Genomic DNA, 24,189 nt, shown 5'->3' on the forward strand with positions numbered 1-24,189 from the left:
CGCCAGCTGTTCCCCTGCTGTGCAGCCGGCATCGTGTCCTGCAAAAGCCACGCAGACACAAGAACTGAAATTGAAGGGAACCTGTCCCCCCTCCCCCAGGCGTTTGTACGTTTTTAAGGCCACCTTGTACAGCGGTAATGCTGCATGTGTGCAAGGTGGCTCATAAACGTATTCTCCTCGCACATGTGGAACGGAAAACACGTCTAAAATGTGTCCTCTGTGTGACCATTTAACCGTCCCGGTGGTGTGACTTTCCTTTGTAATGACACGCTGCAACCCCCTTGGTAGCGCTGCCCGTCTTCTGGCATCATTGTTTGGCTGCCTGCGCCTCTGCGGCCGCCCTGACCCACACAACGCCCCTCGGTGTCTTATTTCTTGGGACTGCGAGGGTGTGTTTGATGGGCATGAGCAGTGCATCAGTTCGCCTGTCCCTCATCTCCTTCCGCCTTCTTCAGACTGTGCGGCTTCATGGCCGTGGCATGCGATAAGGGATCAGCTGACGCCACATAGTCTGAAGCAGGTGTAAGAACCCAAGCGAGAGGCGAACATATGTACTGCGCCAGGCCATGAATCCCAGCCCCGCAGTGTTTTAACTATGTCAATACACTGCGGGGCTGTGATTCATGGGCATCGCGAACCGCACCAGCCAACATTAAATGAGGTCAGAAGATGGGCAGCGCTAACAGCGCTAGGCCAGGGGATAACACGACAGCGCAGACTCCTGTACAGCAAATAACAACGCTCAGGAGGCTGCACCCAGCACCAAGGTGGGATTCTTGACATCTGTGCTGCGTCTCATTACAAAGGGAACTCGCGCCTCCAACACAGTTTGACTGTATAAAGGGCTAAATGTTATACGTGTTCCATTCAGCGTGTGCAAGGAGCCAAATTAAAAGAGCAACCTTTGACTTGTGCACCACTACTGCTGCATAAGCTGTGGCTCTTCTACTTTGTAACCCCTGAGGGGGGGTTAAAGGTTACCTTTGAAATTGGTTCGATTAGGCTTCGGCCTACACTCTGCTCCCCCTGCAGAGCCCTGGGCTCCAACACCGCCAGTTGGGGCCCGGTACTGCTAGCTGCACAGAGAAAAACACCTCGCCAATGTGTCAGTGGGGTTCAGCACCGCCAGCTGTTCCCCTGCTGTGCAGCCGGCAACGTGTCCTGCAACTGCCACGCAGGCACAACAGACCCAAAAGCTGCCGCCAGTGCAGGCTTCGGCCTACACTCTGCTCCATCTCCTCCTCCTGCTGACCCCGGGCTCCAACACCGCCAGTTGGGGCCCGGTACTGTTAGCTGCACAGAGAAAAACACCAGCCAATGTGTCAGTGGGGTTCAGCACCGCCAGCTGTTCCCCTGCTGTGCAGCCGGCATCGTGTCCTGCAAAAGCCACGCAGACACAAGAACTGAAATTGAAGGGAACCTGTCCCCCCTCCCCCAGGCGTTTGTACGTTTTTAAGGCCACCTTGTACAGCGGTAATGCTGCATGTGTGCAAGGTGGCTCATAAACGTATTCTCCTCGCACATGTGGAACGGAAAACACGTCTAAAATGTGTCCTCTGTGTGACCATTTAACCGTCCCGGTGGTGTGACTTTCCTTTGTAATGACACGCTGCAACCCCCTTGGTAGCGCTGCCCGTCTTCTGGCATCATTGTTTGGCTGCCTGCGCCTCTGCGGCCGCCCTGACCCACACAACGCCCCTCGGTGTCTTATTTCTTGGGACTGCGAGGGTGTGTTTGATGGGCATGAGCAGTGCATCAGTTCGCCTGTCCCTCATCTCCTTCCGCCTTCTTCAGACTGTGCGGCTTCATGGCCGTGGCATGCGATAAGGGATCAGCTGACGCCACATAGTCTGAAGCAGGTGTAAGAACCCAAGCGAGAGGCGAACATATGTACTGCGCCAGGCCATGAATCCCAGCCCCGCAGTGTTTTAACTATGTCAATACACTGCGGGGCTGTGATTCATGGGCATCGCGAACCGCACCAGCCAACATTAAATGAGGTCAGAAGATGGGCAGCGCTAACAGCGCTAGGCCAGGGGATAACACGACAGCGCAGACTCCTGTACAGCAAATAACAACGCTCAGGAGGCTGCACCCAGCACCAAGGTGGGATTCTTGACATCTGTGCTGCGTCTCATTACAAAGGGAACTCGCGCCTCCAACACAGTTTGACTGTATAAAGGGCTAAATGTTATACGTGTTCCATTCAGCGTGTGCAAGGAGCCAAATTAAAAGAGCAACCTTTGACTTGTGCACCACTACTGCTGCATAAGCTGTGGCTCTTCTACTTTGTAACCCCTGAGGGGGGGTTAAAGGTTACCTTTGAAATTGGTTCGATTAGGCTTCGGCCTACACTCTGCTCCCCCTGCAGAGCCCTGGGCTCCAACACCGCCAGTTGGGGCCCGGTACTGCTAGCTGCACAGAGAAAAACACCTCGCCAATGTGTCAGTGGGGTTCAGCACCGCCAGCTGTTCCCCTGCTGTGCAGCCGGCAACGTGTCCTGCAACTGCCACGCAGGCACAACAGACCCAAAAGCTGCCGCCAGTGCAGGCTTCGGCCTACACTCTGCTCCATCTCCTCCTCCTGCTGACCCCGGGCTCCAACACCGCCAGTTGGGGCCCGGTACTGCTAGCTGCACAGAGAAAAACACCAGCCAATGTGTCAGTGGGGTTCAGCACCGCCAGCTGTTCCCCTGCTGTGCAGCCGGCATCGTGTCCTGCAAAAGCCACGCAGACACAAGAACTGAAATTGAAGGGAACCTGTCCCCCCTCCCCCAGGCGTTTGTACGTTTTTAAGGCCACCTTGTACAGCGGTAATGCTGCATGTGTGCAAGGTGGCTCATAAACGTATTCTCCTCGCACATGTGGAACGGAAAACACGTCTAAAATGTGTCCTCTGTGTGACCATTTAACCGTCCCGGTGGTGTGACTTTCCTTTGTAATGACACGCTGCAACCCCCTTGGTAGCGCTGCCCGTCTTCTGGCATCATTGTTTGGCTGCCTGCGCCTCTGCGGCCGCCCTGACCCACACAACGCCCCTCGGTGTCTTATTTCTTGGGACTGCGAGGGTGTGTTTGATGGGCATGAGCAGTGCATCAGTTCGCCTGTCCCTCATCTCCTTCCGCCTTCTTCAGACTGTGCGGCTTCATGGCCGTGGCATGCGATAAGGGATCAGCTGACGCCACATAGTCTGAAGCAGGTGTAAGAACCCAAGCGAAAGGCGAACATATGTACTGCGCCAGGCCATGAATCCCAGCCCCGCAGTGTTTTAACTATGTCAATACACTGCGGGGCTGTGATTCATGGGCATCGCGAACCGCACCAGCCAACATTAAATGAGGTCAGAAGATGGGCAGCGCTAACAGCGCTAGGCCAGGGGATAACACGACAGCGCAGACTCCTGTACAGCAAATAACAACGCTCAGGAGGCTGCACCCAGCACCAAGGTGGGATTCTTGACATCTGTGCTGCGTCTCATTACAAAGGGAACTCGCGCCTCCAACACAGTTTGACTGTATAAAGGGCTAAATGTTATACGTGTTCCATTCAGCGTGTGCAAGGAGCCAAATTAAAAGAGCAACCTTTGACTTGTGCACCACTACTGCTGCATAAGCTGTGGCTCTTCTACTTTGTAACCCCTGAGGGGGGGTTAAAGGTTACCTTTGAAATTGGTTCGATTAGGCTTCGGCCTACACTCTGCTCCCCCTGCAGAGCCCTGGGCTCCAACACCGCCAGTTGGGGCCCGGTACTGCTAGCTGCACAGAGAAAAACACCTCGCCAATGTGTCAGTGGGGTTCAGCACCGCCAGCTGTTCCCCTGCTGTGCAGCCGGCAACGTGTCCTGCAACTGCCACGCAGGCACAACAGACCCAAAAGCTGCCGCCAGTGCAGGCTTCGGCCTACACTCTGCTCCATCTCCTCCTCCTGCTGACCCCGGGCTCCAACACCGCCAGTTGGGGCCCGGTACTGCTAGCTGCACAGAGAAAAACACCAGCCAATGTGTCAGTGGGGTTCAGCACCGCCAGCTGTTCCCCTGCTGTGCAGCCGGCATCGTGTCCTGCAAAAGCCACGCAGACACAAGAACTGAAATTGAAGGGAACCTGTCCCCCCTCCCCCAGGCGTTTGTACGTTTTTAAGGCCACCTTGTACAGCGGTAATGCTGCATGTGTGCAAGGTGGCTCATAAACGTATTCTCCTCGCACATGTGGAACGGAAAACACGTCTAAAATGTGTCCTCTGTGTGACCATTTAACCGTCCCGGTGGTGTGACTTTCCTTTGTAATGACACGCTGCAACCCCCTTGGTAGCGCTGCCCGTCTTCTGGCATCATTGTTTGGCTGCCTGCGCCTCTGCGGCCGCCCTGACCCACACAACGCCCCTCGGTGTCTTATTTCTTGGGACTGCGAGGGTGTGTTTGATGGGCATGAGCAGTGCATCAGTTCGCCTGTCCCTCATCTCCTTCCGCCTTCTTCAGACTGTGCGGCTTCATGGCCGTGGCATGCGATAAGGGATCAGCTGACGCCACATAGTCTGAAGCAGGTGTAAGAACCCAAGCGAAAGGCGAACATATGTACTGCGCCAGGCCATGAATCCCAGCCCCGCAGTGTTTTAACTATGTCAATACACTGCGGGGCTGTGATTCATGGGCATCGCGAACTGCACCAGCCAACATTAAATGAGGTCAGAAGATGGGCAGCGCTAACAGCGCTAGGCCAGGGGATAACACGACAGCGCAGACTCCTGTACAGCAAATAACAACGCTCAGGAGGCTGCACCCAGCACCAAGGTGGGATTCTTGACATCTGTGCTGCGTCTCATTACAAAGGGAACTCGCGCCTCCAACACAGTTTGACTGTATAAAGGGCTAAATGTTATACGTGTTCCATTCAGCGTGTGCAAGGAGCCAAATTAAAAGAGCAACCTTTGACTTGTGCACCACTACTGCTGCATAAGCTGTGGCTCTTCTACTTTGTAACCCCTGAGGGGGGGTTAAAGGTTACCTTTGAAATTGGTTCGATTAGGCTTCGGCCTACACTCTGCTCCCCCTGCAGAGCCCTGGGCTCCAACACCGCCAGTTGGGGCCCGGTACTGCTAGCTGCACAGAGAAAAACACCTCGCCAATGTGTCAGTGGGGTTCAGCACCGCCAGCTGTTCCCCTGCTGTGCAGCCGGCAACGTGTCCTGCAACTGCCACGCAGGCACAACAGACCCAAAAGCTGCCGCCAGTGCAGGCTTCGGCCTACACTCTGCTCCATCTCCTCCTCCTGCTGACCCCGGGCTCCAACACCGCCAGTTGGGGCCCGGTACTGCTAGCTGCACAGAGAAAAACACCAGCCAATGTGTCAGTGGGGTTCAGCACCGCCAGCTGTTCCCCTGCTGTGCAGCCGGCATCGTGTCCTGCAAAAGCCACGCAGACACTTGCTCTTGTACCTTCTGCTCCCCATCCTGGTTCCAGTACCGTCAGCTGGTTCCGGGCAGAGCCTTTGGCTTAGGTGCCTCCCTCTGGGTATCCGAGTTCCACCAACGTCAGGTGGTCCTTGGTAGTGCTTTCAGGCACGGGTACCTCCTGCTTAGTAACCGGGTTCCAGTAACGTCAGCTGGTCCTCGGTAGTTCCATTGGCTCTTGGACCTTCGGCTACCCATCCGGGTTCCAGCACCGTCAGCTGGTTCTCGGCAGTGTCTTTTGCTCTTGTACCTTCTGCTCCCCATCCTGGTTCCAGTACCGTCAGCTGGTTCCGGGCAGAGCCTTTGGCTTAGGTGCCTCCCTCTGGGTATCCGAGTTCCACCAACGTCAGGTGGTCCTTGGTAGTGCTTTCAGGCACGGGTACCTCCTGCTTAGTAACTGGGTTCCAGTAACGTCAGCTGGTCCTCGGTAGTTCCATTGGCTCTTGGACCTTCGGGTAGCCATCCGAGTTCCAGTTCCATCAGCTGGTTCTCGGCATTTTCTCAGCCTTCTTGTACCTTCTGCTACATTTCCAAGTTCAAGAGACTAAACACGATGACCCGGAAGACCACCCCTAAGATGACGACGACACCAGAGACGACAACCACCGTGATGACGACGACCCTGGAGACGATGACCCCGAAGACCACCCCGATGACGACGACCCCGGAGACGACGACCCTGAAGACCACCCCGATGACGACGACCCCGGAGACGACGACCCTGGAGACGACGACGACCTGGAAGACCGAGAAGCAGAAGAACAAGAGGCTGCAGAACAAAGAGCAGAAGAACATTAAGCATAACACTAAATATCAGAGCAAAAAATATTATCTAAATTATAAGCAGAAGAAGACTAAGCAGTGTATGGGGGTGAGTCCGTTCCTCCTCGTGGTGCCCCTGGATAAAGCCTGATGCTGCAGGCCAAACTGAACGCGGACAAATGTAACTCTTTTGTGACAGGCAGAACGGAAGGTGTAATCTTCAAAGTTTTATAGATAACAACTACGGGAATGCCTGTCACAAATAAGAATATGATGAAGAAGTAGAATATGATGAAGATAATAGTAAAATAAAAAGAATATGAACAATGTAACCAAAAAAATAATAGGTAGAAGATGAAGAAGAAGATGAATAAGGTGAAGAAGTTGATGTCAAAGAAGCTGATGATGAGGATAATGAAGAAGAAAGTGTGGGAGAAGTAAAAAAGAAGGTGAAGGGCGTGGAAGTAGTGAAACATCAATATCTGACAAAATAAAAAAAAACAATTAACATAGTCAAAATCTTTCTACCGCCGAACGTCATAAAAAACCCCCAAAATCCTGCTATTCTATTACATTGGGCTAAACCTCTGTGCCTTTAATGTCTCCGCCACGTCCCCCAATACATCCTACATTATTCTTAGTTGTTTTCCTTCATGTAGAATGAACCTACAAGTTTATAAAGGGTTTATTTTAATTCCGATATTTTCGTCCCATTGACTTGCATTGGGATCGGGTATCGGTATCGGATTGGATCCGATATTTTGACGGTATCGGCCGATACTTTCCGATACCGATACTTTCCGATATCGGAAAGTATCGCTCAACACTAGTCAGGAGTTTTGTTTTTTTACTCATTATGATTAAGACCCACACATGGGTCGAAAGGCGTAAATTTTTATTCTCATGTGGGACTAGCTATCCCATTCTGTCTTGATCTTCAACAATGTTTTTGAGAGGATTTGAATAAAGTAAAAGTTTGTTATTTTCAAGAAGATGTGCTGGATCATTATGGATTAACTTTGCATGCTTGAACGCTTTTCCATGCACCTTCATGGATAACTGTACCTGCTGTGGACAATTCAAGGATGAGCTGAGGAACTTTTTTTCTTATATTTTATTGGACACATGACTGAAGTATTCAGTGTGGGGCTGTTTTGGAAAAGGTTGTCAAACAGTTCAGGCACTATGGCAGAGTAAGATATAACTCCATATCCATGTTAACCCAAACACTGACATTAGACACGGTCGCAGGTAAAAGAGAAGTAACATCCGTCGATACATGAAATGCATAGAGTAAATGACTGTAAGAAGGATGGTAGTACAATCAAATATTAAACAAAGTAGCAATTACCCATTGATCTGGTTAGGGTAGCACATCATCCTCCCTGAGATTAGTGTGACCAGGTGACAATGATTGGAGTTGTATTCAGCACCCGCTGTCATGTCCCACGACTTGGGAAATCATTCAATGTTTGCATTGCTTGTGTTCTATCCTTCTTTCTAGGCAGAAGTTTGCTTTTCCCTGTATTTTGTCCCAACTCTCTCACTGTAGTCCTGTGATGTATGTTTGTTCACGCCCTTATTCTCCATTTTGTCATCATCCCCATATCTGTATGCATCCTACTACATGTCCTCTGTTGAATATTCCTTTTTACCTGCTGCTTTCATCATAATACAAGAATTTCAGTTAAAGCAATCCTCTTTTCCTGGAGTCTTCTTACATGAGAACGTGGCTGAGTTAAGCTATCTGATAAATCGGTATGAACGTGAGTACAGGTCAATACGGAAGCGCCCAAAAGAATAGGTCTATCCAGGCACCACTGCGTTCTACATACCCATGAGTCAGAATAGTAAAAAGGAATATCCTGCCTTCAGAGACAGTAACTCAAGGTCTGTGCTGAACCTAAGTGGAAAAGGACATTTCCCAGATACACAGTAACCCAGTTCCCAGCCAGACCCCAGCGTGCATAGAAGCACACACTGCAGATAAACAGTGAGAAGTATAACCCTCATCATCCACTCTTCCTGCCTGCAAACAAATCATGTCTGAAGCGAGGTATACAATGTCCCTACCAGACTTACAAACACAGGAAAGAGGCCCAGATCCCCATCCACCAGCTAGTGAAAGGGGAAAACGTACAGTCAAACCTACATGGAAAGTCATGGAGAATTTAGAGACTGAAAAATGTGTTGTATATAGTGATGTGTCTTCACTATGGGAGAAAGTGCTGAGTCACATAGACACTGTATCAAGGCCTGCTTCTCATGAGTTACCACTTGAGGGAGCCCTAGAACAATTATGCACAGCATACCAAAGGTATATGGAGAAGACTGACCAATACATTATTCTCCTGAAGAAACTGAATCTGCCAGAGACTTTAAAAGAATTGCAAAGTTTCCAGCAGCTTAATTCTGAAAGAGACTACACCGTACGCGACATTAAGACAAAGATAGAGGCTAAAATTGCACGGACACCAGATGCATCATCTCGCTCATCCAAATCGTCTAAGCACTCAAAACGCTCATCTAGGTCAAGTTCATCAAAATATTCCACTCTCAGCCAGCAGCTTATAAGGGCACGTGCTAAGGCAGAAACGTCTAAGATACAAGCAGCCTTTGCGCAAAGGAGAGCAGATATGGATGCAGCCACAGCACAAAAGAGAGCAGAAATGGATGCAGCCACGGCACAAAAGAGAGCAGAAATGGCAGAAATGGATGCAGCCACAGCACAAAAGAGAGCAGAAATGGCAGAAATGGATGCAGCCACAGCACAAAAGAGAGCAGAAATGGATGCAGCCGCAGCACAAAGGAGAGCAGAAATGGATGCGGATGCAGCACGCAAGGAAGCTCTGGAGAAGGAATGTGAGCACGCAACAGCCATGGCGGAGTTAAGGATCCTGGAGCGAGCTATCAGTGGGAGTCAAAGAGACAGCATCAGTTTGTGTGAAGTGGAGGCAGAGGACCCTATTGAACGCACAAGAGACTACGTGCTAAGCCAAAATGGCGAACCGCAGATCATCACTAACACTCCTGATGGCGTTCATGCTTCTCCAGGGCACCAGGATGCCGATCCACTTACAGAACCCTACACTCAAGGTCAGTACAATGCTCCCAAACTTGAACTTCCTTCGTATTCCGGTATGCGCCAAGACCCTGCATCTCATCAAACTCCACAGGCTATTATCTACACGCAACCCAATATACCGGCAGGTCATTATACTCTCGACAACCGCATAGTGCCAGCTCCGCATGTAGCAGAGACTATACCCACCAAACCGGTTGCTGGACTAAATGCATATGCCACTCCATACTTACCCATGTTTCAAGGCCAAGACGTCTCCACTCCTATGTACAACACCGCTCAGCCCACATTCGTGCATCCTAAGTCAGAAAGAACAGACATGTCCGACTTCGCAAGGTACATGATTCGCCGCGAACTTACTAAAACCGGTTTCACAAGGTTTGACGACCAACCTGAAAATTACAGAGGTTGGAAAAATGCCTTTAGAACCGTAACTAGTGACCTCGGCATCACTGCTGCCGAAGAGCTGGACCTGCTAATCAGATGGCTAGGACCACAATCCACAGAGCGTGTCAAGAGACTCAGGTCTGTACATATCAGTAATCCAACGGCTGGTCTCATGGCTGCATGGGAAAGACTAGAGAAAAACTTGGCAGTCCAGAAGCCATAGAGGACGCACTGTTCAAGCGACTACAGAGTTTTCCAAAGATATCAAGCAAAGACAGTTCAAAGTTCCTGGAGCTCAGTGACTTGCTGTTAGAGCTCCATCTGTCCAAGGCAGACACCCACTTACCTGGCCTCAGCTATCTGGACACTGCTCATGGAGTAAATCCCATTATCTCCAAGCTACCGTACAATATACAAGAAAAGAAAAGTGGACTACACTAGGGTCAAAATATAAGAAAGACCATCAAGTGTCATTTCCTCCGTTCTCCTACTTCTGTGAGTTTATAAAAGATGTGGCAGAGCGTAAGAACGACCCAAGCTTTTCCTACGAAGAATACAGTGGCCCAGCTTCACCTCCTTCTAAATACGTGAGCGCACGCTCGAATGATAGAAACCGCAGGGGTCCAGTGTCAGTGAAGAAGACGGATATTCTTCCCTTACCAACATCACCCCCAGACAAGAGTAACAAGGGTGAAAAGATAGAGAACCCAAATCATGAGTGTCCCATCCACAAGAAGCCACATCCCTTAAAAAAGTGCATTGGCTTCAGGAAGAAACCGCTCCAAGAACGCAAGGAACTTCTAAAGAAGTTCGGGGTATGCTACAGATGTTGTGCTTCTACTGAACACCTTGCTAGAGACTGTAAAACTACAATTAAGTGCATGGAGTGTGACAGTGAGGACCACGTACAAGCACTCCACCCATTCCGTCCTGACTCTACACTTACTCCTTCCCCCACCACGAGCCATGGCGGGGAGGACGCAACTCAAACTGCAAGCCATACCACAATATCTTCTTCATGCACAGAAGTCTGCGGAGAAGACCTCTGGGACAAGTCCTGTGCGAAGATTTGCCTGGTGAACGTATATCCCAACGGTCACCCAGAGAAAGCCGTGAAGGTGTACGTCCTTCTGGATGATCAGAGCAACCGATCAGTTGCAAGGTCAGAACTCTTTGATATGTTTAACTTAAAGGGAAATGCTTACCCTTACACCTTAGGTACCTGCAGTGGTGTTACAGAGGTTTATGGGAGAAGGGCCAGTGGTCTTACAGCGACATCTCTCGAGAACACCATCGAGATACCGTTACCTACACTGGTCGAGTGCAACCAGATTCCATCCAATCGAGAAGAGATCCCAACGCCAGAGGCTGCTCTTCATCACCAACATCTCAAGGGGATAGCAAACAAGATACCAGCCCTCAACAACAGTGCAGATATCCTGATTCTGCTTGGCAGAGACATTCTCCGGCTGCACAAGGTGCGTCAGCAAATTAACGGACCACACAATGCACCATTTGCCCAACGCTTAGATCTAGGCTGGGTAATCATAGGCAATGTTTGCATACATAAGATGAAGAGACCTAACAACATCTCCTCTTACAAAACACACATCTTGTCAAATGGTCGCAGCACTCATTTCCAACCATGCCCACATCACTACTGGGTGAAAGAGAAAGTGAGCAACACCAAGTGGCAACAGGAATCCTTCAACAACATGAACACGTTCCAGCCCTGGGAAGAAAACCTCGGGTCATCAGTGTTCGATTCCACAAGTAATGACAACAAGTTGGCACCCACAAGGGAAGATAAAGAATTTATAAAGGTTATGGATAAAGAATTTGTTCAAGACGACTCCAACAGTTGGGTAGCTCCTTTACCCTTTCGTTTCCCAAGAGTGAGGTTGCCGAGCAACCTGCAGCAAGCAACTGCAAGGTTCTCATCCTTAAAGCGTACCCTAAAGAGGAAACCAGAGATGGAGAAGCATTTCATTGACTTTATGCAGAACATCTTTGACAGAAATCATGCTGAACCTGTGCCACCACTGAGGGAGGGAGAAGAATGTTGGTATCTTCCATCCTTTGGTGTCTATCACCCTCGCAAGCCTAATCAGATCAGAGTGGTGTTTGACTCCAGTGCTCAGTTTGAAGACCTCTCTCTCAATAACCTGCTCCTAACTGGGCCCAACCTGAACAACAGCCTCCTTGGAGTATTGATACGCTTCAGACAAGAACCTGTTGCCATAATGGCCGACATTCAGCAGATGTTTCATTGCTTCATTGTGAAAAAAGACAACAGAAACTATCTTAGGTTCCTATGGCACAAAGACAACAATGTCAACAATCAGGTCATAGACTACCGGATGAAGGTCCATGTCTTCGGCAACAGTCCCTCACCTGCTGTGGCGATCTATGGACTGAGACGGACAGCCCAGGAAGGTGAGAGAGAGTACGGATCCGATGCTCGGCAATTTGTAGAGAAGAACTTCTACGTGGACGATGGGCTCAAGTCCTTGCCCACAAGTGAAGATGCAGTTGACCTACTCTCCAGGACACAGGAAATGCTATCCACATCAAACCTCAGACTCCACAAGATTATCTCTAACAGTCAAGACGTAATGAACGCGTTTCCATCTGAGGACCACGCCACAAACCTAAAGGACCTCAACTTGGGTTCTGATGTTTCTCCAGCCACACTTCTCACACAGAAGATTGGAGCTGCTACAGTTCCGCCTGGGAATTTCGATAACAAGGACATTTACAGACGTCAGTGGAGGCAAGTACAACACCTGGCTAACGTGTTTTGGCATCGATGGAAGACCAAATATTTACACTTGCTTCAAAACCGTCACAAATGGCAGACGCCCAGTCCCAATCTCCAAGAAGGAGACCTTGTTCTCTTAAAGGACAAAGAGGCTCATCGTAATGACTGGCCAATGGGACTTATCACCAAGGTCCTACCCGGTGAGGACGGAAAGACTCGTAAGGTAGAAGTTAAGGTGACAAAAGGGGGCTCTACCCGAACCTTCTTCCGCCCGGTCACTGAACTCGTGCTGCTTCTACAAAAGGAGGACATCACATGAACTGAACATGCTCCTGGATGTTGCTCACGGCGGGGAGCATTCCTCTTCATTCTCCAGTTTATTGAACTGTTAACATTCCCATTGGATTCTGGGTTGGTGGAAGAGTTGGCATGTTTGCGGCTTCCCCAATCTGAAGATGGGTTTAATATATTTGGACTTATCTTTCGGTTTGATCTACGGGTCGACAACAACGAGTTTGGACTTTAAAATCTTTGATGTTTATTATTGCATGCATGTTTTCTTCCTCTTGTTTTTTCAGGTTCGAACGGCTTCGAAGAATTTCGGACATCGTGAAATCCAAGGATTTCAGACGGGGAGTGTCATGTCCCACGACTTGGGAAATCATTCAATGTTTGCATTGCTTGTGTTCTATCCTTCTTTCTAGGCAGAAGTTTGCTTTTCCCTGTATTTTGTCCCAACTCTCTCACTGTAGTCCTGTGATGTATGTTTGTTCACGCCCTTATTCTCCATTTTGTCATCATCCCCATATCTGTATGCATCCTACTACATGTCCTCTGTTGAATATTCCTTTTAACCTGCTGCTTTCATCATAATACAAGAATTTCAGTTAAAGCAATCCTCTTTTCCTGGAGTCTTCTTACATGAGAACGTGGCTGAGTTAAGCTATCTGATAAATCGGTATGAACGTGAGTACAGGTCAATACGGAAGCGCCCAAAAGAATAGGTCTATCCAGGCACCACTGCGTTCTACATACCCATGAGTCAGAATACCCGCTGTGTACATCCTGTTTAAAATTAAGAATTAAATCAAAAAAATGGTGTGGGCTCAAGCTTAATTTTTATAACAGAAGAGGTAAAGCCTGCTGCTGGGGGCTCATGTTAATAATCTTGGAAAAGAGACGATATCACAAAAGGTTCCCAGGCTATTAATAACAGCTCACAGCTGCTTACTTAGCCTTTAATGGTTAGTTTATGGGGGACCCCAGAAAAAATGACCCAGGGTCCCCCTATAAATTAAAACCAGCAAAGGCTAAACAGACAGCTGTGGGTTGATGTTAATATCCTCGGAAGGGGCCATGGATATTGCCCCCCTCCCAGGCTACAACATCATCCCTCAGCCATACCCAAAAATGTCACATTCATAAGATGAGCCAAATCTTCATTCTTCCCACTTGCTCTGTGTCAGTAGCAAGTGGAGTAATAGTACTGGGGTTGATGTGAGCTTTATATTGGAAGCCGACATCAAGCCCAGGGGTTAGTAATAGAGAGGTGTCTATAATGCGCCCCCATTACTAACTCCATAGTAAGTTTTGAAAAAAACACATAACAAGAATAAAGTCCTTTATTTCAAATAAAGCTCTAACACCCTCTTTTACACATTTATTTTAAAAAAACAAAAACAAAGTTATACTCACTTTTTAACCTATAAACCATTGAATCATCTGTCTTTTTTTCTGGGGTCCCACATAAACTCACCAGTAAAGCATAAGCAAACAGCTGTAGGCACAACACATACACACATCATGTCAATCTATCTTCCTGTCCCACTTTGTAGGGGGGCGTGGAACACCACTCTTGTAGCCACACCAGTGTGAAATGGTTGTTGGATGGATAGCAGATAGTGCTTCCAGTCACTTTGTCAGCACCACTCTGTCTACTACACGGTCCAGTCTCAGTAGTCGAGATTCTAGACTACATAAACCTCACCCTGATCCTCCTTCCTCCCACCATGCCGAGTGCCTACAGACAAGTGATCCCACACTTGGACATTCCAAAGAGCAGTTCACATTTCCACTTATCGATTCTGGCCTCTCTCCCTGCGTGATCGTATATAGAGATGGTCAAATATTTGAGCAGGTTCACTCACAGGAAGGCAACGAAGTGAAAATGCAATTACTGTCGTAAGAGCTGGATGATGATGAGACACAATTGCCAACAGGGGGTGTTGTTATATCAGCAAATAAGGAGGCGGACAAGGGTGCAGATGTGGAAGATGAGGTGTGGATGATGAAGTCACTGACCCAACCAAGGAAGATGACATGTATGCAGAGGGAGGGATCCACAGCACCACAATAGGCAGGAAGAGACAAGTGGAATGGCCAGAAACACAGAAAGACAGTCCAGTTAACCCAAAAAAGCCATTTGCAACATCTGCCATGTCAGCATCAGCAGGGGCAGTAAAACTACCAGCCTACTCATGCTCAGGCACATGTAAGCAAAGCACCTGACTACTTGGGCCAAATGCCAGGGTCCTGAAACAGTGTACTTGGGTTACACCACTGCCTCTTCCCCTGTTCTACGTGCACACCAATCCCCTGTCCATAATGTACATGAAGATGCTTCCTACCCTGCACCTTTCGTTGCACACTTGCAACCACCGTCAGCAACCATGTCCATGTCCTTGTCTCAGAGCAGCATTCAGTTTTCAATATCACAGACCTTAAAATGCAAATATAAATATGCAGCCACCCACAGGTGACAATACTAAACGGCCACATTTCCAGACTGCTTGCCCTGTAAATTTTGTAGTTTATGCTGGTGGAGATGGAAGCTTTTGGCAACCTTGTGGCGGTGGCTGCCCCTTGGTGCTTGGTCCACAGCCACCACTATTTTTCCAAGTGTGTCATCTCTGCCTTACACAAGCACATGTCCCATAACATCAGCCATGTCCTGACCAATGGTGTGACTTGGAAGGTCCACTTAAGCAAGGACACCTGGACAAGTGCTTGTAGCCAGGGATGTTACATTTCCCTAACGGCACACTGGGTGAACATTGTGGAAGCCAGTACCCAGTCCGACCTTGGGACAAAACACGTGTTACCGACACTGAGGAATGCGGGTTTAATCAGGCTTGCCCCCACCTTCTACAGCAGTTCCTGACCTCCTCCTTACCCTCGATTTCAGAAACGTGAACATCTGTGGCAAGCTGGAAGCACTGCAGCACTGCCTCAACCAAGCATCAATGAGCTCTGCTGAAGCTAATCTGCTTAGGTGACAAACCGCACACCACTGTGGAGTTGTTGAACTCACAACCAGGCATGGTCGCGTTTTCAACTTCCAGCTCACCGACTGGTGTGCAATGTCACCACGCATTGGAACTCAATGTTACATATTTTGGCAAGGCTTTGTGAACAACAGAGGGCAGTGGTTGAATACCAGCTACATAATGCCCTTTGGTGTTCCGGTCAGCCTATGCACACAAGAGCTGATGAGTGGGTATGGATGTCTAACATCTGTGCGGGTCTCCAAAAATTGGGGAGTCGACCAAGATGGTGAGTGGCGATGGTGCCATAATCAGCATCGCCATCCGCTTCTCTGTCTATTGAAACACTGGCTGCTCAAAATTAAAGAGGAGACTTTGTAGGTGGAGCCAGTTGAGATGAAGCAAGAAACTATACTGGGTGGTGCTTCACAGCCGAGCTTCATCTCTTCTTCTCAACGTGGATAGGGTGATAATGAGGAGGAGGAACAGGGGCTGGTTGCCTGCACTAGAGATGGTAGTACGCACACCACCTTCATCCTGCCTATTCAGCGTAGAGAGGGAGGATGAGCAGGAGGACAACATGGACAGACACCCTCTTGGTGGGGACAGGGAAGTCTTGGCTGTTGGCATTTGACAAAATTGACAAAAGCCTGGGATGGACAAAAAATGTCTGATTTGATTTCACTGGATTAAATAAGCAATTATTCTGCATGTGAATGCAGGCATTTCTTACGATTTTGCTGTTTCTCTCCATATTCACCATGATCACAGGGAGTGCCAACCAGATTCTTATTATTTTGATTGCATAACAATGACTTACTGTGCACAAACTCTGATCAGGGTATGATTAGCATAATCAGACTGATTTTCTTTGATGTGGAGAAGACCACTTGCGTGTTAGAGTTGGAAGGGACCTCTAGGGTCATCATGTCCAACCCCCTGCTCAATGCAGGATTACCAAAACCATCTCAGACAGATGACTGTCCAGACTCCATTTGAAGACTTCCATTGACGGAGAAATCACCACCTCTCGTGGCAGCCTGTTCCATTCATTGATCACCTCACTGTCAAAATGTTTTTTTCTAATTTAATCTGTATATTCTCTCTTTCAGTTTCTTTCCTTTGCTTCTCGTGTTTCCATGTGCAAATGAGATTTAGGATGATTCCTCTACACTGTGACATCCTCTGATATTCGTTGGCAGCTATTACATATCCTCTTAACCTTCTTTTTTTAAAACTAAACATTCCCAGGTCCTGTTTCTGATAGGACATACTTTGCAGTCTGCTCACCATCCTGGTAGTTCTTCTTTGAATTTGATTCAGTTTTTCAATGTTTTTTTAAATGTGGTTCGTTCCAGATGAGGCCTGACCAAGGAGGAGTAGATGAGGATAATTACTTCATGTAATCTATACTCTATGCTTCTTATTTGCCTATTTTGCTCATTCATCACACTGTTGATTCATGTGCAGTCTGTGATCTTTTAGTATACCCAAGTCCTTTTCACACGTGCTGTTGCTTAGTTCTCTTCCTCCCATTCTGTAGATGTAATTTTTGTTTTTATTGCCAAGATGCCCTAAGTGTGAGCATTTTTTTAACATTTCAACCTACCATTAACCCCTTCACCTCGAAGCCTGTTTTCACCTAAGTGACCGGGCCAATTTTTACAATTCTGACCACTGTCAATTTATGAAGTCATAACTCTGAAATGCTTCAACGGATCCTGGTAAATCTGAGATTGTTTTCTCGTGACATATTGTACTTTATGATAGTTGTAAAACTTCTTCGATATGACTTGCATTTAATTGTGAAGAAAATGGAAATTTGGCAAAAATTGTGAAAATTTTGCAATTTTCAAACTTTTAGTTTTTATGCTTTTAAATTAGAGAGTTATATCACATAATATAGTTAATAAACAACATTTCCCACATGTCTGCTTTACATCAGCACAATTTTGGAAACATAATATTTTTTTGTTAGGGAGTTATAAGGGTTAAAAGTTGACCAGCGATTTCTCATTTTTACAACAAAATTTGCAAAACCATTTTTTTTAGGGACCACCTCACACTTGAAGTGACTTTGAGGGGTCTATATGACAGAAAATGACCAAAAGTTACACCATTCTAAAAACTGCACCTCTCAAGGTACTCAAAACCACATTCAAAAAGTTTATTAACCCTTCAGGTGCTTCACAGGAATTTTTGGAATGTTTAAAAAAATTGAACATTTCACTTTTTTTCACAAAATTTTTACTTCAGATCCAATTTGTTTTATTTTACCAAGGGTAACAGGAGAAATTGGGCCACAAAAGTCATTGTACAATTTATCCTGAGTATGCGGATACCCCATATGTTAGGGTAAACCATTGTTTGGGCACATGGCAGAGCTCGGAAGGGAAGGAGCACCATTTGACTTTTCAATGCAAAATTTGCTGGAATTGAGATTGGACACCATGTCGCTTTTGGAGAGCCCCTGATGTGCCTAAACAGTGGAAACACCCCACAAGTGACACCATTTTGGAAAGTAGACCCCTTAAGGAACTAATCTAAATGTGTGGTGAGCACTTTGAACCTCCAAGTGCTTCACAGAAGTTTATAATGTAGAGCCGTAAAAAAAATCATATTTATTTTCACAATAAATTATATTTTCACCCCAAATTTTTTATTTTCCCAAGGGTAACAGGACAAATTGGACCCCAATAGTTGTTGCGCAGTTTGTCATGAGTACGCTGATACCCCATATATTGGGGTAAACCACTGTTTGAGCGCATGGCAGAGCTCGAAAGGGAAGGAGCGCCGTTTGACTTTTCAATGCAAAATTGGTTGGAATTGAGATCGGAACCCATGTCGCGTTTGGAGAGTCCCTGATGTGCCTAAACAGTGAAAACCCCCACAAGTGACCCCATTTTGGAAAGAAGACCCCCTAAGGAACTTATCTAGATGTGTGGTGAGCACTTTTAACCCTCAATTGTTTCACTAAAGTTTAGAATGTAGAGCCGTGAAAATTAAAAAATCATTTTTTCTTTCCACAAAATGATCTTTTAGCCCGCAATTTTTTTTCCCAAGGGTAACAGGAGAAATTGGACCTGAAAAGTTCTTGTCCAATTTGTCCTGAGTACGCTGATACCCCATATGTGGGGGTAAACCTCTGTTTGGGCGCACGGGAGAGCTCGGAAGGGAAGGAGCACTGTTTTAGTTTTTCAACGCAGAATTGGTTGGAATTGAGATCTGACCCCATGTCGCATTTGGAGAGCCCCTGATGTGCCTAAACAGTGGAAACCCCCCAATTCTAACTGAAACCCTAACCCAAACACACCCCTAAACCTAATCCCAACCTTAACCCTAACTACACCCCTAACCCTAATCCCAACCCTAATCCCAACTGTAAATGTAATCCAAACCCTAACTTTAGCCCCAACCCTAACCCTAACTTTAGCCCCAACCCTAACTTTAGCCCCAACCCTAACCCCAACCCTAACTTTAGCCCCAACCCTAACCCTAAACCAACCCTAACCCTAGCCCTAACCGTAGCCCTAACCCTAACCCTAGCCCTAACCCTAGCTCTAACCCTAGCCCTAACCCTAACCCTAGCCCTAACCCTAACCCTAATGGGAAAATGGAAATAAATACATTTTTTAAAATTTTATTATTTTTCCCTAACTAAGGGGGTGACGAAGGGGGGTTTGATTTACTTTTATAGCATTTTTTTGGTGGAGTTTTATGATTGGCAGCCGTCACACACTAAAAGACGCTTTTTATTGCAAAATATAGTTTTTGCATCAACACATTTTGAGAGCTATAATTTATCCATATTTTGCCTACAGAGTCATGTGAGGTCTTGTTTTTTGCGGGACGAGTTGACGTTTTTATTGGTACCATTTTCAGGCACATGACATTTTTTGATTGCTTTTTATTCCGATTTTTGGGAGGCAGAATGAACAAAAACCAGCAATTCTTGAATATCTTTTAGGGGGGGCGTTTATACCGTTCCACATGTGGTAAAATTGATAAAGCAGCTTTATTCTTCAGGTCAGTACGATTACAGCGATACCTCATTTATATTTTTTTTATGTTTCGGCGCTTTTACACAATAAAATCTATTTTATATAAAAAATAATTGTTTTTGCATCGCTTTATTCTGAGAGCTATAACTTTTTTATTTTTCTGCTGATGATGCTGTATAGCAGCTTTTTTTTTTGCGGGACAAGATGACGTTTTCAGCGGTACCATGTTTATTTATATCCGTCTTTTTGATCGCGTGTTATTCCACTTTTTGTTCACCGGTATGATAATAAAGCGTTGTTTTTTTGCTTTGTTTTTTATTTTTATTTTTTACGGTGTTCACTGAAGGGGTTAACTAGTGGGATAGTTTTATAGAGCGGGTCGTTACGGATGCGGCAATACCAAATATGTACTTACTTTTATTGTTTTTTTATTTACATAAATAAATGGATTTATTGGGATTTTTTTTTTTCATTTTTTGGGGATTTTTTTTTTTTATATACATTCTATTTTTTTTTACTTTCTAACATTGTCCCAGGGTGGGACATCACTATATTAGATCAGCGATCTGACATGCTGTGCGGGAGGCTTTCCGGCGCCTGCTCTGAGCAGGCGCCGGCTAGCCACCTCACTTTATGACCCGGAAGGAGTCCCGTGGCCATCTTGGATCCGGGGACTCCTTCCGGAATACCAGAACAATGCGATCGCATCGCGTTGCTCTGGTGGGAGAGTGCCGGGAGCCCCGTCCCTGCGGGATCCCTCTCTATGCCGCTGTCACTGCTGACAGCAGCATCAGAGGGGTTAAATGCCTGCAATCGGCTCTAGTGCTGATCGTGGGCATTGCTGCGGGGTGTCAGCTGTCATATACAGCTGACACCCGCACCCGATCACCGCGGCGCTCAGCGCGAGACTGCGGAGATCGGTGCGCCGTACTAGTACTGCGGCTGGCACAATTGTAGTTGCCGCAGCGCCATACTAGTATGGCACATGGCACGAAGGGGTTAAACTATAACACAGTATGTGATTTTGTTTCCATTTGAAACTTTTGGTTTAACTTTTTTATTTCCTGGAAATTATGCTCTAACATTAGCATAGTAAGTTAGAACAGATTTTAAAATTGACTGAACAAACTTCATATCACATAAATGTCATGGTTTTTTGTTACAAAAATATGAAAGCCACAGGCATATTTTATTACGGTGTTGAAGAAAGTGTCTTTTGTTGGATAATTTATTACTTTCTGTAAACAGTTTTATTGTGATTTTTAAGTAATTTGAGATTCAAAACTTATAAGATTTTAAAATTGCTTTAATTGTGTAAATTCAAATGATAAAGTTTAGTTGCATTGTACATATTTTCTGCTATTTATTTAATACTGTATGTCAGCTATAAATATGTTTTCACTTTCCCTTATATTTCTGCAGGTAACCTGTATTTGCTGATCAATTTGCTTATCTTCGTCCATGGAGTGCAGAAAAAAGAAGAATCACTGTTATTGGAATATGTTACCTTGTGTCAACTCATTTTTGTCAGATAAATCAAAAGAGAAAAATAGAATGGCACTAAGAAAAAGTCTACTTACTGGTGGAGTAGGTGGACTCTGAGTCAGCGATACCTTACTGGGTGAGATCACGGTGCTGAAGGTGGTTGCTTGAAGAAACACACATGTAGTAATCCAAGAATGAAGAAAAAAGCAGCAACATTACATTTATCGTGTCATAAAAACCTTAGTCCTTTATTTACAAATACTTTCCATGGACAAGGTGTATAAGGGCAGGACGAATGCGTGCATGCAGGCAAAAGAACAGGACTACGGCCATTTCGCGTTTAGCATGCTTCCACGGGCCCAGATAAACAGAGTGTTGCTGCTTTTTTCTTCATACTTGGATTACTTCATTTTTGTCAGAGCCTTCACTTGTATTTAAAGGCTATTCCTATCTTATTAATTATCACCAACAGAAAGGATCTGGGATACCTTATAGATCCACGGGACCACATCTGCGGCTCCAAAGTTCCTACTTTAAACAGTCCATTGTTTGTCCCATCGACAATGTGTTGAGGGGTCATCATCACTCCATTCAGACATGGTATGTTGAAGACTCTTTCTTGGTAATGAGTTGTTGTAGAAATGGGACCATCAACTCCCAAAAAAGTAGAAACTTTGCAACTTATAAAATGTAATTTGGCAAGAAAAAGTGGACAGATAAAAGGGAGTATGAAACTAAAAGAACAGGCTACATATAAGGTTTTTAAAATGAACTCTGTAAACTATAAAACCTATATTTGCATACTTCTTCTCATGTGATGTTCTGCACTAAGATTACTCTGTAGTCCACTCAATTGTTATTTAGGCTATGATTAATAAAGCAGTAAAAGGAAAGGTATACTTTTTAACATGACAGTATACGTTATAATAGTGTACTTAAAGCAAAGAATGAGATGAAATACAACACCTAGTGATTAGAAATGCATTTTTATTTCTGATGCCCAGAAACAGGAACTGATCAATTCCTTACACTTAAAGGGAACCTGTCAATTTTACCTGGCTGAAATCATGCAGTCAGGCTCTATTTATGTTGCCTGTGGTTTGGGTAGCACAAATAAGTTGCCAGGCTCAGGTTCCCTTTAACATCTTGCTCTTAAACCTATCCAGAATATGGATGCATGCTTGAGACATAGATCAATGAGGTTTCTTCTCCAAATCTACGAATTATTGCTCTCATAAAAAAAACTGTAATTTTGATGCAGCTTACCAAGATTACTTACTTTTATTTAAATAAAATTTTGACAGAGAACTTGTCTTCTCTGCATGACATTACCAACATGTATTTGATTACAGTTTACTACCATGTCTGTACAAAACAGAATGACAAGTAAATCAAGTTATTTTTGTAAAGTTTCTTGTTTTGGGTGTCAAACAACATTTCTTCAATACAATCATATCTGACAAGTTGTGTATTTACATTTAAAATTGACTCCTACTATCTCCAGTTTTTAAGATCATGGATATATTTTTTTCTGCTGTATGAACTAATTAAAACACTGGTTCTATGTTGATCTATGTTTTATTTTTTTTGGTTTTCTTCTTAGGCTGTTTATTTATGGTGGTTTTATTTGTTTTAGTATGGTCTTGTCTTTCTCCTAAGTTTTTTATATGTCTGGAAAGAAATAAACATTCAGATCCAGTGGTACATTCAGGCCATCCAGAGGACAAAGGGGAGATAAAATTTGTAGAAAAATTGGAGATCCTAGTAACATAGGTGTATGTTAAGAAGGTCTTAAGGGGTTAATCCCAAAAACAAAATGTGTCTTATTATAATGTACATATGTGTACAGTTGTGCTCAAGAGTTTTCAAACCCCGGAAGAATTTTTGCTTTCTTGGCTTTTTTCAGAGAATATGATGATAACACCAAACCTGTTTCTCCACTCATGGTTACTCTTTGGGTGAAGCCATTTATTGTCAAACTACTGTGTTTTCTCTTTTTAAATCATAATTACAACGCAAAACATCCAAATGACTCTGATCAAAAGTTCACATACCTTGGTGATTTTGGCCTTATAACATGCACAGAAGTTGACACAAATGGGTTTGAATGGCTACTAAAGGTAACATCCTCACCTGTGATCTGTTTGCTTGTAATCAGTGTGTGTGCATAAAAGCTCAGTGAGTTTCTGGGATCCAGACAGACTCTAGCATCTTTCATCTAGTCACTGATGTTTCTGGATTGTGAGTCATGGGGAAAGCAAAAGAATTGTCAACTGATCCACGGGGAAAGGTAGTTGAACTGTATAAAACAGGAAAGGGATACAAAACAATAACCAAGGAATTGATAATGCCAGCCAGCAGCATTTAAACTGTCACTAACAAATGGAAAATCAAGGGCTTTGTATAAACAAAACCACAGTCAGGTAGACCAACAAAAATGTCTTCCACAACAGCCAGTTAAATTGTTTGGGCTGCAAAGAAAAACCCACAAATAATATCAGCTGAAATACAGGACTCTCTGAAAACGAGTGGTGTGGCTGTTTCAAGATGCAAAATAAGCAGGCACTTGAAGAAAAATGGGCTGCATGGTCAAGTCGCCAGAAGAAAGCCATTACTGCGCAAATGCTACAAAGTATCTCGCCTACAATATGCAAAACAGCACAGAGACAAGCATCAAAACTTCTGAAACAAGGTAATTTGGAGTGATGAGACCAAAATTTAACTTTTTGGCCACAAGAGAGGTAAACAAGGCGTATGATGAAAGGAACACCATTCCTACTGTAAAGCACAGAGGTGGATCACTGATGTTTTGGGGATGTGTGAGCTGCAAAGACACAGGAAACATGGTCAAAGTTGAAGGAAAGATGAATGCAGCACGTTATCAGAAAATACAGGAGGAAAATTGCACTCATCAGCTCGGAAGCTGCACATGGGACGTACTTGGACGTTCAAACATGACAATGATCCAAAACACAAGGCCAAGTCGACCTGTCATTGGCTACAGCA

At 45.6% G+C, this 24,189-nt stretch overlaps 1 long non-coding RNA gene across 1 annotated transcript in view; it reads left to right on the forward strand.

Annotated features, from left to right (window-relative positions):
- Nucleotides 1–22,116, forward strand: part of LOC143818397 (uncharacterized) — a 121,792-nt gene extending 99,676 nt beyond the window's left edge. Inside the window, exon 3 of the long non-coding RNA XR_013224514.1 lies at nucleotides 21,121–22,116. This is a non-coding gene — a long non-coding RNA (uncharacterized LOC143818397). The remainder of the gene's footprint in view (nucleotides 1–21,120) is intronic.
- The last annotated feature ends 2,073 nt before the right edge of the window (nucleotides 22,117–24,189 follow it).

The sequence above is a fragment of the Ranitomeya variabilis genome, chromosome 3, assembly GCF_051348905.1.
Source record: "Ranitomeya variabilis isolate aRanVar5 chromosome 3, aRanVar5.hap1, whole genome shotgun sequence".
Taxonomy (NCBI): Eukaryota; Metazoa; Chordata; class Amphibia; order Anura; family Dendrobatidae; genus Ranitomeya; species Ranitomeya variabilis.